Here is an 11,936-nt window from a genome sequence, read left to right on the forward strand (position 1 = left end):
CTGCTGAGATCCAGTCTCTTTGCCCAATTCAATCCACACGAGGCTTTCCACATCTTTGCTCCAAGGCTCTGTTTATGAAGACAAAAACAGGGACTTGGCAGCTGCCATGCAAATGTCACATTTTATGAGCAAGACAATTGCTGTAAGAAGGGCTTTTTTATTCTTTCATTTTGTCAGGCTTTCAATCCATGGCCTGGGTCTCCATGCCCCCTGGCTCCCCCACCACACTGTACAGAAATGGAGACTGCAAATTTCTGTTTGAGGCAAGGCTTGGCAATGTAGTGAACAAGAAGAGAAACAGTCTGTGCTCTAATAAGTAAAATATTTATGTCTTGCTTTGGCTAACATACCCTCTCTCAATAAAATATTTTTCCCAGGAGGAAATCTATGAAAGGGAGGGGGTTTCTCCATTAGGCCCCCAAATCATTCTTTTCTGCTCCCCTTCAAAAGCCTCAAAACCAAAGGACATTGTGCTCTGAAGTTTTTTTGTTGCCATTCTTGAGTTTGTTATCATTAGTTATTACAATCATTATATTGATTACCATTATGAGTTCTCAAGAGGCCCTGGCTAATCAGCACCCCATTCCAGGAAATGCTTGGGCAAGTCTCTCACAGCATATGCATGCACAAAGCTCAAAAGACAGCTGAACACTCTGTTAACCCATTCCCATGCCAGGGAACTGCAGCTCAGAAAACTCAGGCTATTTAGCAACAGCCACTGTGTGACCCCAGGTCAGAGAGGGAACAAAGCTCTGATCTGGTGATGCTGAAGAGGATCATAGAATCATAGAATCATAATCACAGAATTGGCTGGGTTGGAAGGGACCTCAGAGATCATCAAGTCCAACCCTTGATCCACTCCCGCTGCAGTTCCCAGCCCATGGCACTGAGTGCCACATCCAGTCTCTTTTTAAATATCTCCAGGGATGGAGAATCCACCACTTCCCTGGGCAGCCCATTCCAATGCTTGATCATCCTCTCGGTAAAGAAATTCTTTCTAATATCCAAAGATGGATGGGTCATTTCTCACTGTATTCCAGGTCACCATTCTGCCACAGGAAGAGAGCCCTGAGGTACTCTTCACCTGCAGAAGAGTCACTGATGGTGTTCTGCACTTTAACTCATTGCTAACTTCACAGCCAACCACTGTTTCAGGTTTTAGACAGTGTGTTTTTTAGAGTAAGTTTTAGCTGAGGTGGAAGGCCCCTGTCCTGATGTACAGAGCAGACTGACCCTGCTGGGAGCTGCCCCTCCATGGCATCAGGACAGACAGCATGTGCTTTTAAGAGAAGGCTGTGCTGCTGCTCCTGGGACCACTAATAACATTTTCACCTCTTTCTGGACACATCATCTCCATCACTCTGCAATGCAGGTGACAAGTTCACTCATGGCAACTGCTGTCTCTGGTTAATATTATATTACAAATGCTCTTGTCCATTGACCATGACCTTTAAAATCTTCCTTATTTAAAGTGGGAGGCAGAACCCCTGCACCCACTGAAGTGAAGACTCTGAGCTTTGATGGAGTAAAATTTTGCCTTGGAAAGCTACAAGCATGGTGCCAAATTGTGCTCTCACAAAGATGTGCCCATCTCCATAGAAACAAAGCCACGTTGTCACGGACCACAAGTTATGTCCTTGCCAATCTGAAGTTTGTCCCCCCAGTTTTCCTGTGACCAACTGGCAGAAGGGTAACCTGAAGGGAGGGAGGCAGACACCTCTGCTGCTGTAGAAATACCTCCTTCTCAGGATGCTTTTTGCTCACTGCTCTACCTGGATTTCAGATCAACCTCACATGTGCTTACAAATCATTCTTCACCATCTGTCTCTGGATTCCCATTCCCATAACATCATAGATCTTAATCTTTATGTTTACAATACCTATGTGTGAATGCATGGAGCTGTATTCTTCTTGTAAATAGGGCAAACACTTTCTTTACTTGCCTCAGGACTTCTCTGCAAAGCTATTGCACCTTGACCTTCAAAGTTTCCAAAAGGCAGCTGGGGAACAGCCCAGGAGGCAAAGCTGTGATCTGAGCTGGCTGTCATTAGATCTCCAAAAGTCTGTCCCTGAAGGATACCAGGAATGTCGCAATCTTGGAAAAAGTTTCAGTAGTAGCTTACCTTATTATATCCAGAGAACCAACTCAGTCAAAAATCCCTAGTAACCAGTCTGCATGATGGAAATTCAGCTCCCAGCTCCCTGCAGATGTCACTTAGTTCTGTTTGAACTGGTGACCTCAAAGCAAAGTGCTCCACACTTGCCTACTACTGACAGACTCACTCAGCTGCTCCTTCCAGGTCACCTGCCTCCCAAAAGCTGTGATATGGCTGGGAGAAGGAGGGAAAGAGAACAACAAACAAAAACAACCCCAGGCACTACGACCTCTAAAAGAACCATAATAGGAAAAGTCCCATGGATACCAATGGCAAAAACACACACAAACTGGAAGGATAAAAAGAAAACCCTATTTGGGGTTTTAAAAGAAAACTTGAAGTATGCACACACAATACCCTTTGGCAAAGAAGCCCAGGCCGGAAAGTGTTGCAACTCCAACATGCTGTGCTCAGAGAAGGTGTTAATGGCCATCCATCCTGTATTATTACACACAAACAGAGGAGGCCCCGCAGAACTGTAGGGGTCTTTAAGATCCCCACCCAGATGGAAAGAGCAGAGAGTGTTATGTAGGATTAACACAAGGGGAGAGGAAGGAAAGGGGTGAGGGAGAGGTAAAGTCCTCAGCACTAGACAGCTCTGAGCTAACAAGGCAGGTCTGTTGTGTCTCACACATTGAAATGGGGATGCTCTGGCTGCCTCAACTCCCACACCTTGGATTCTGCTTCATGCACTCGTGGTAGGATGCCAGGGCTCCCCCTCCTCACTGGGACTCTGTGGGCAAAGCTTACAATTCATTGACCAGCTGCATTTAGGGTCACCAAGTCCCAAACTCAAGAAAACTCCCAGTAGGAGTCAGAGATTTCAGGCACTTTGTCTGCCACCCAAGATGTGTTGGCAGCTGATGCCTGTAGCTGTGGTATCTTCCTAACATGATGAGAGATCCTGGCTCTTATGCTTGGAAAAAAAACACTGGAAGGGTCATGACACTGGCCTATGTGTGACTGCTTAATGAGAGCTAATGAAATCTTCAAGTGTCAGCTTTCCTAGCATGACAGCTACACACCAAAATCTTCATGTGGCTGTGAGCTCCTGGGCACAAAGCTCTGGGTGAAAACCAGGTCTGGGAATTGACATGCAACAAGATACATGGGTGGTATCTTCCCCCAAGGCCTCTTACCACAAACACAGTGGGATACCCAAGAGCTGCTTTGCTTTGCCAGTGATGCCATAAGAAAATCTCCTGTCCAGAAAAAAGAATCAGTCCTCCCCAAGTATGGGCTAAAGCTTTTCACGTTTATATACTAAGGGGAGAGGCATTACTACACTGCACAGGATAACAGGGTGCACTTGATCCCACGTAGTCCAGAAGTTGTCCAAAGGAGGGCAACTAGGCTGGTGAGGGGACTCAAGCACAGAACCTATGAGGAGAGGCTGAGGGAACTGGGGCTGTTCAGGCTGGAGAAGAGGAGGCTCAGAGGAGACCTCATCACTCTCTACAACTCCCTGAAAGGAGGTTGGAGCCAAGGGGGGGGTTGGGCTCTTTTCCCAGGCAACTCTCAGCAAGACAAGAGGGCACAAGAGGTCTCAAGTTGTGCCAGGGGAGGTTTAGGTTGGACATTAGACAGAATTTCTTTACTGAGAGGGTGATCAGACATTGGAATGGGCTGCCCAGGGAAGTGGTGGATTCTCCATCCCTGGAGATATTTCAAAAGAGCCTGGATGTGGTACTCAGTGCCATGGGCTGGGAACTGCAGCGGGAGTGGATCAAGGGTTGGACTTGATGATCTCTGAGGTCCCTTCCAACCCAGCCAATTCTATGATTCTATGAAGCTGCAAATTAGATGGAGGCACTCAGTGAAGTTCTGTTTGCTGACCCCTACAGGAGAGACATTTAGGACAGCATTGAGAACTCATGGATCTCTACTGTAACACATGAAGCTCATGTATAACCTGCATAGCCAGCTGCTATGAGAGGTATTTTGTGTCCAGAATAAAATATTGCTGAAAATTCAAGAAGTTAAATTTCTGGAGATGCCAGGACTAGCTTTCACATTTCAAGAAATTCTTAGCTACCAACATCTCTGTAAGAATTCTTAGAAATGTGTGGAAACCATTTTTTAACTGGTCTGATGAGGGGCAATTCCAGAGTTTTAATCAACTGCACACTAGTAGGCAAAGTGCTGGACTGTTGAACTGATGTACAATTTTCCTGTGGATTAGATCAAATTCCTGATGTAGGAAAAACTATTAGCACCCCCTCCCATCTTGTTTTCACTTCTAAGAGCTTAACACACATGTTATTGGCTGCAGCCAAGTGATTCCAACCTATACCTGTGAGTATGAGGATTAAACCACGATGTGTTATGCTTCAAAAATATTTTTTCACAATAAGTTGGTTTAGTGAACTCACTTTTCACCCCTAGAGAGCTGACTGTAAAAGAAAGGATATGGAGTTTCACCCTAATCTCCAGGAGACAACAAGCCATAACCAAAAATCATCTCTCAAACCAGGAGTACTTCCAGTTGCAGAGCAGTACCATCTATGGAGATAATTCAGAGGAAGGATGGAGGTCAGAATTTCAACTGTCACATGAAGATCTGGAGCATCCATATCAGGGATGGTGTAAGGATATTAGATTAGAAAGATTAGAAATTCTTCAGCCTATGCTTTTTCTAAAGCCTCACTGCCTGGAGTCTCGTGAATATCTGAGACATTTTTTTCTACTGCTCCTTTTTTTCCCCCTCTACTTTCTTCAGAAAACAAAAAGTTCCTTGGAATCAGATGTTCTAATAGGCACAATTTCAAAATGCATCATGAAGGTGGGACCACACTTAGTATCTTACTGATAAATCCACTGTGACTTTAGCTACAGAAAGCAGCATGACAGGTTGATTTCAGGCATGAGCTAGATCAGATCTGAACTGTATTGCTACAAGGAAACAAAAATCATAAAAGTGTCTCTCATAAAATCATGCAGAAAATTAGTGTAATCAGATTGCATTAATCCTCGTCCAACACTCCAGCTAACAAATCTGTGAGGGGAAACATTTGTCCCTGGCCAATTACTCCAGGATTTAAGTAGTGTATTTAATCCTTCATTTTCAACACTAACATTTTACATGCAAGAATTAAAAAAAAAAAAAAAAAATATTATGTTCATCTGTTCTAATTGAATTACATGTTTTATTTCTTTAATTAAATAGCCTAAAAGGAAATAAACTGGAAGAAATATCCTAACAACTTATTTAGAAGTATTTCATATGCATCTAAGAAGGGAGCCAAATACAAATTGACAGCTTAGTGCAAGAGAACTTCAATCTGGGTTTTATTGCAATAACAAAAGTGAGTATTTAAAAGCCTTCACACAGAGCATCTATTCAGAAACAAGCCCGAAGACAGTCAGGGAATTAAAAAGAGGATAGTGTTTTGAATTAATCTAGAACATTTTTGTGGATTAGTTTACAAGCACAGAATGCCTCAGGGGGCTAGGGAGAGCACAGAGCACTGAAGTCAGAGGGATCTGTCTTTTTCCTGTTGCTGGTGATTAGTTCATATCTCTTTGACACCATGTTTACAAGCCCCTAATTGCCTCATTAATACCTCATTATTACTTAGAAAGTGAAGAAGCTTTTAGCTTTGAAGCTGCTTTGCTGCACTTGAAGGCAAATATAGGTTGAATTTTGAATGTGTTGGTACTAATTAAAGTCGAAGTCTGTTTCCTGTTGCTTGTGGGTGGGTGTTAATACCTTCAAAGAAAAAATTAGGCTCCAATTTATATTACACGCCTCCTAACTTACAGAGGAATAAGTGCAAGTAAGAAGGCTACTCCTGCAAAATGGATTTACAAAGAGGCACAGATACATGCACCTATTTTCTTTCATGCTTTTTACACGAGTTTTTACACGAGTGAGAATCTATGAAGGCTCTTTCACCCTGCATCAGAATGCCTGGAGCAGACTGAGGGTGGGCAGTTCAGTCCCTAAAGATACAACATTCCTCTTTCCATGCTGTCACACACATACAGGGCACCATTTTCTCTTTTAGCACCAGAACCAAGAAGAGAACCTGATAACCACTGTGTAAAACTGACCTGAGTCCATTTGCCTCCTGTTCTGGATGCACACTGTTTCCAGGTGAGCCTGGAAAAGCTTGTCTCAAAGCAAAGCTAAAATCAGGGACAGAAAGCTCTCTTCCAACCATTTGTATATATATTTATATGTATATATATATGTATGTATAATTACATAAAAAGAAACTATGCACGTTTACATAACAACACAGAAATCGCTGCATCCAGTAACCAGATCCTCCCTGAATGTGTCTGAAGCTGTGAGAGCTTTGAACAGGGACCCAGTTTTCAAACAACTGTGCACAGCTATTTCAATACACAAAATGCCAATAAGCCAGTGACCACAATTATTGTTACTGGATTATTGTATAAATGAATAAATGAGATGTTTAGAACCTCACTTGGTCTGTGGAGATGTGCTGGCTGATAATGTTTTCGAGGAATTTTATTCCAGCCCCAGACAGAAGAGAGGCAAAGCAGACATGAACCACAACAAAATCAGTTCCATGGGAAATTTTTAAAAGAAATGTGCTTTCTTTCAATCAGTTTGTTTTCAGGGGTCTCAAGGATGTTGTGAATGGAGAAGGGGGTGAAGGGGAAGGAAAGCTAACCATTTTTGGTAAAAACATTCAGTTTCTTAATAAGGATTTTGGATGAGACAAATAGTGAAAAAAAGGCTTTGCTGAAAGCAAATGGAAAACCCTACACAGACTGGAAGATTTGGATACAAAATAAAATGTTTTTCCATACAAATTAAATTCCCAAAGAGGCATTTTTCACCAGCATTGTTTTTCAATAGTGGGGGCTGGGGGTGGGTGCAGAAAAAAATCAAGTCTAGAAGGTTAAACATTCCCCAGTGAAGCAGTCAGGGTTTGGCTTGGTCTCCAAGACTCAGGACTTAGCTCAGTCTGCTCAGAGTCCTTCTTCTCTTGGGCCCTGGACCAAGGGGTCTTGTCTTACCAGTGGCACTCTCAAGGCAGACCTCAGAACGACTCAGAATCTCCTCTTCCTCTCATAGCTTGCATCTCTCAGAGGAAGTAAGCTGTTAAAATTCTTAGTTTTATTTCATCATTAAAACTAATCTAAAAATGTCAATGACATTAAAAGGCCTGGCTAGCTTGACAACAACCTTTTACATACATGACTATACACGAATACAAATAAGAAACAGAAATTTTACCTAAAATTTTCAGTCAGAAACCCAGCCTACAAAACGGGTAAGGAAGAAACCCCCTCCTCCTCACTTGTATTTTCAGCATCTTTGATTTATTTCAAATGTTTTTAAAAAGTATTAAAACAAAAATAATTAAGGAAAGCCAAATCCTTTCCTTGCCAGCAAGCCAAGCTTGTCTGACTGGACATACTGAGGCTATCAATTGGTGGTTTGTATTTATAACCTAGTGCTCAGACAACTTGGAACGACAAATGCAAACAGCCACAAAGAAGTCACTTTATTCACTTGGCACGAAGAAATCCCTGAGATGAAAAGCAGCCTGGCCTTTATTTTGGGCCAAGCTTCCTCATCTGAGGATCCACGACGTGGCACGGAAAGGGCAGTGTTACCAAAGGACACAAAGCACATGGAGATGCATCATTAGAGCAAACACAGTCCAGGGTGCCAGATTTTGTTATTGCTTCTTCTTTCCCAGAATGGATGTCACTTTCCCTCCCTTCTTCCTCCCAAAGCACATTGGTTTGGAGCTTGATGTTTGGTTGTTTTTTGTTTTTGTTTTTTTTTTTTAAGGACCAGGCTTCTCAGCACAGCCTGAAAAACTCTCCAGCTATAATTTGAAACTGAATTGTGTTGATTGAAAACATGGCCATCATCTGACTGCAGACATGTCTGAAGACTTCCACATGCATAGCCAAATGAGGACTGGTGAGGACATGGTAGGGTTTGCCAAAAATATTAAAGCAAGCTCTGCAGGAGACATGATCCACAACTGTGCTCTGGTAATAAGCAGCCTGGGAAATGCCCATTTAGAGGTCTGGAAGGTTCCCACAACCACTGTGCTATGGAGACCTGAACTGCCTGAGGAGAACAAGGGAAAAAGACACTGTGGGTGTCAGACATACTCAGGAAGTTTCTCAGAAGAGGAAGTCCAAATCCAAACTGGGATGAGGAAACTCGGTGGGCTGCAGGTTGGTTTGATATTGATATCATATTTATTCTCCTTCCAACATGACCAAAGCACAAGAGAAGCAACTGAGGAGAATGGAAGGAGTAAAAGAAATCCAGCAGAGTGGTTAACCAGGGCCCAGGCAGTTTACTGGAAGGGTAACACATTGCTCAGGCAATTAATTGTGGGGAATTAGTCAAGAAAAAGGCACGAAGCTGCCATCTATCAAAAGATACTGAAGAGAGGTTGCAAGAGACCAGCTGCAGTCTGGCTTTAGGAACACCGATGTTTGTTGTTTCAGTATCTGCCCTGGCTCCTTCAGGGGAGGAGCTGGTAAGGCTTCCAGTCCTCATCTCAGTGGGCAGACACAGTGACACTGAGCCTCAAGGCACATTGTCACACGCACGAATAAGGGGAAGCTCATCTGTTGGATGGCATGATGCTTTCATTCTTCTCATACCTTCATCCCTTTGGATATGCCAGGGAGCTAAAGGCATAAGAAAGTCTTAATCAAGCTCTAACCTTCTGATGACACTAAGGCCCTAAAGGGAGGGTCATAGGTGACTTTGGGTACTTTTCTCTCATTTCACTTATAAAAATATGGATTTCCCACAGCTCCTTAAAAACCAGAATAGATATGCATATATTTTTCAGTATATGGATTCAAATCCTTGGTTTCTTTGGCAAAAGGCCATATAAATTCTCATGGATTTGTTACTGCCTGCTATAAATTTACTACTCAGAAAGAATAATATTTAATCTGCTTTGTTGCCGGTGCCTCTAAAAGGGGTGAAACTGGATTTAAGTCTTTCATTGGGCACCTTGACAAGGCCGAAGAAGAAACACAAAAAGAAGTCAAAAAGGACAGTTAAAGAATTGATATAAGTCTCCACCATCTATAATTCTGTTGATAAACTTAGGTCTCTTTTGCAATATATTACAATGCCAAGAAATATGTTCAGTAACTCATGTCCAGAAGTTGGCAAAGCCACTTCTAAGAAAGAAAGCAAACTCCTACGTTTAGTTCATGTAACCCTGGGGACTTCAGCAATAATTTACATCTGAATAAGCAGAAGTTTTGATCTTGCTCTTGTTGGCTTTTACCTATTTTATACAGAGGAATAGGGACAGTAGAGACAGCTGACCAGCACAGGTAGGAACAGGACCTCAAACTCATGTTCACTTTACATTTTCATGGTACATACACAGCTTTGTGGAGTTAAATCCATTGAGCTAAAGACATTCTCAAGGCAAGTCTACTTTTCCATGATTCTTTACTGTCTCCACACTGACCCCATTTAGAGAGAACACTTCAGAGATCTTATCTCCCTTCATCAGTCCCAAAACAAGGTAGGCTTGGGATGAAGAGACCAGGACCTAAACTCCAGCAGGCAGACATCCAACTGTGCAGAAAAGTGTGCTTGGTTTTGTGTGACAGTGAATAGTGAAATCAAGGATTCATGCTGCTTGTGCTCTGGAGCTTGTCCAAAACTGATGTTCAGACCCAGACTTGCCTCCATTTATCAAGCTTATTTAGCTTCAAGAATCTGACCATGTGGCTACCACCATATTAGTATCTGAGATCTATTAAGTTTATACGACTGAACAAATTTATGACTTGAAAGCCTGATTCTTGTCACTGGGGATCCAAGATGACGACAGATGAAACAATTTGCCCAGAGTCAAGAAAATGGTGAGTTACAAAGCTGAGGATTAAAGCACAACCCCAGAGTCCCATGTGGCTGGCCAGGTCCCAGAGTGATCCCTTCTGCACTGACTGAAAGATCAGTGAATTGCTCTCTAAATGCTTCCAACAGGAATTCTCCAAAACACAGCAAATGGGATTTTTCACACTTTGACTAATGAAAGCTTGGCACACGGCATGAAATATAAAATCCTCACTGACAGCAGTACATATATATAAAATAATGTTTATTTCTACAGGGCTGGTGAATAAGCAAGACATTTTTCATCCATGAAAGGCAGTTTCTGTGTGCATGTGTAAGTTAGCAACAACAACAAAAAGTATGAGTGATGATCCCAATGAACATTATCCCAGTGAGATTCAAATACTTGTAACTTTTTGCTTCCGAAAAGAAAGTCTCCTTTTAACTTCACCCTGAAAACTTCAGGATTTGTTGTGGCTACATTTCTCTGTTCTCGACAAAAATACATACATAATCCATCTTTTTGCTTCATGTTTATAGAATAGCTATATAGATAGAGGGTCAATAAAAGGATGTGCTCAGAAAGCACGGCTCATATTTTAAATTGCCTGTAAGATCTACTTCCATATGAAAGCAAAGCTAGTTTCTGGAAGAGTGGGGCAAGCTCATTCTTCTTGCCAAATTATGAAATTTTTCTTATTCTGTTATTTTCTCCCTACCCAGAAGGGTACTCCCTGAATTGCCAATGCTAACAAGAGGAGAGACAAGCCTAACTCCTCATGCAGGCAGACTGAAAGGGATTCGAGACAAACTGGGACCACCCATACACTACAAACACACTTTCAAAACCAAGTATTTTCTCATTATCTGCTGGAAATTCTTGGAAAAAAAAGTGTGCACTGAAAAAAACACCCTGAGAATAGTAACTTCTGTGATAAACTGACACTGGGATCCTACCACACAGATAAAAGATGACCGGGCCACAAACAGTCTTTCAGTTCACAGCTATCATTTGATACCCATAAGGACAGAACTCAGCAGAGGAGCTCTCAGAGGTGTTTTAGGGACTGGCAGTAGTGTGAAAGGTTTACTTTTTCTGAAGTGCAAAAGGATTACTGGGGCTATTGTAAATTTGCCTCAAAGAAACAAAAGGAGAGCTTCACAGTTCTGCAATAATCAGAAGAAATGTAAAAAGAGATAGGTAAGTGGTGATGTACTTTAGCATAGCATGGCATCAGGTTTTATTTGATTAATTCTTCCCTACAGCTTGTAATGGAGATACACAGTGTGATTTCAGGGCAGGAGTAGCTTCAAAGTACAATCTGAGTATCACAGATGCAAGCATGCACAGCTGGATCTCAAATATATAAGCCACTCTGAGTTACATAGGAGGAAGGAAAGGGGAAGATAGCTGTGAGTTGAAAGTTTAAAGCTCCTTTCTCATGATAAAGTACATTTACATGTTTTACTCAAATCAGCAGTTTGTTTCCAAGGAAGAGAAAGAAGTAAAACCAATTTGCCACACTCTGTGTGTGGCTGTGCAACACACATATGACCTGCTCCTCACTTGAGGCTTCCTAAAAATAGGGCAAAACCATGTTATCGTGTTTGGTGATCTGGACAGGGAACTGGAAGTGTTACAAGAAAAAATTCCCTGTCTTTTTGCTCTTGTGGGAGAGGGCATGGGATACAGAAGGGAGAGGGGCTGGATGCCCTTCTAACAACCACCACCAGGTTTCCTCACAAAGGGGGGCAACCAAATTTCTCCTGCAGCAGGTGGTCTGGATGACCATGTACAGAGAGGGGAGCATGTCCTGGCTTCAGGAGCCCTACTTGGTCATTTATCAGGAAACTTTGCCACAGGCTGTGTTGAGATAAGAGGGAATACCACCCCTGTGTTGTCTCTGCAAAGCATTGCTGCAGTGCTGGCATGAATTTTCAGCTTTAGGGACTCTCAGCAC

This window comes from Heliangelus exortis, chromosome 8 (genome assembly GCF_036169615.1).
Source record: "Heliangelus exortis chromosome 8, bHelExo1.hap1, whole genome shotgun sequence".
NCBI classification, from domain to species: Eukaryota; Metazoa; Chordata; class Aves; order Apodiformes; family Trochilidae; genus Heliangelus; species Heliangelus exortis.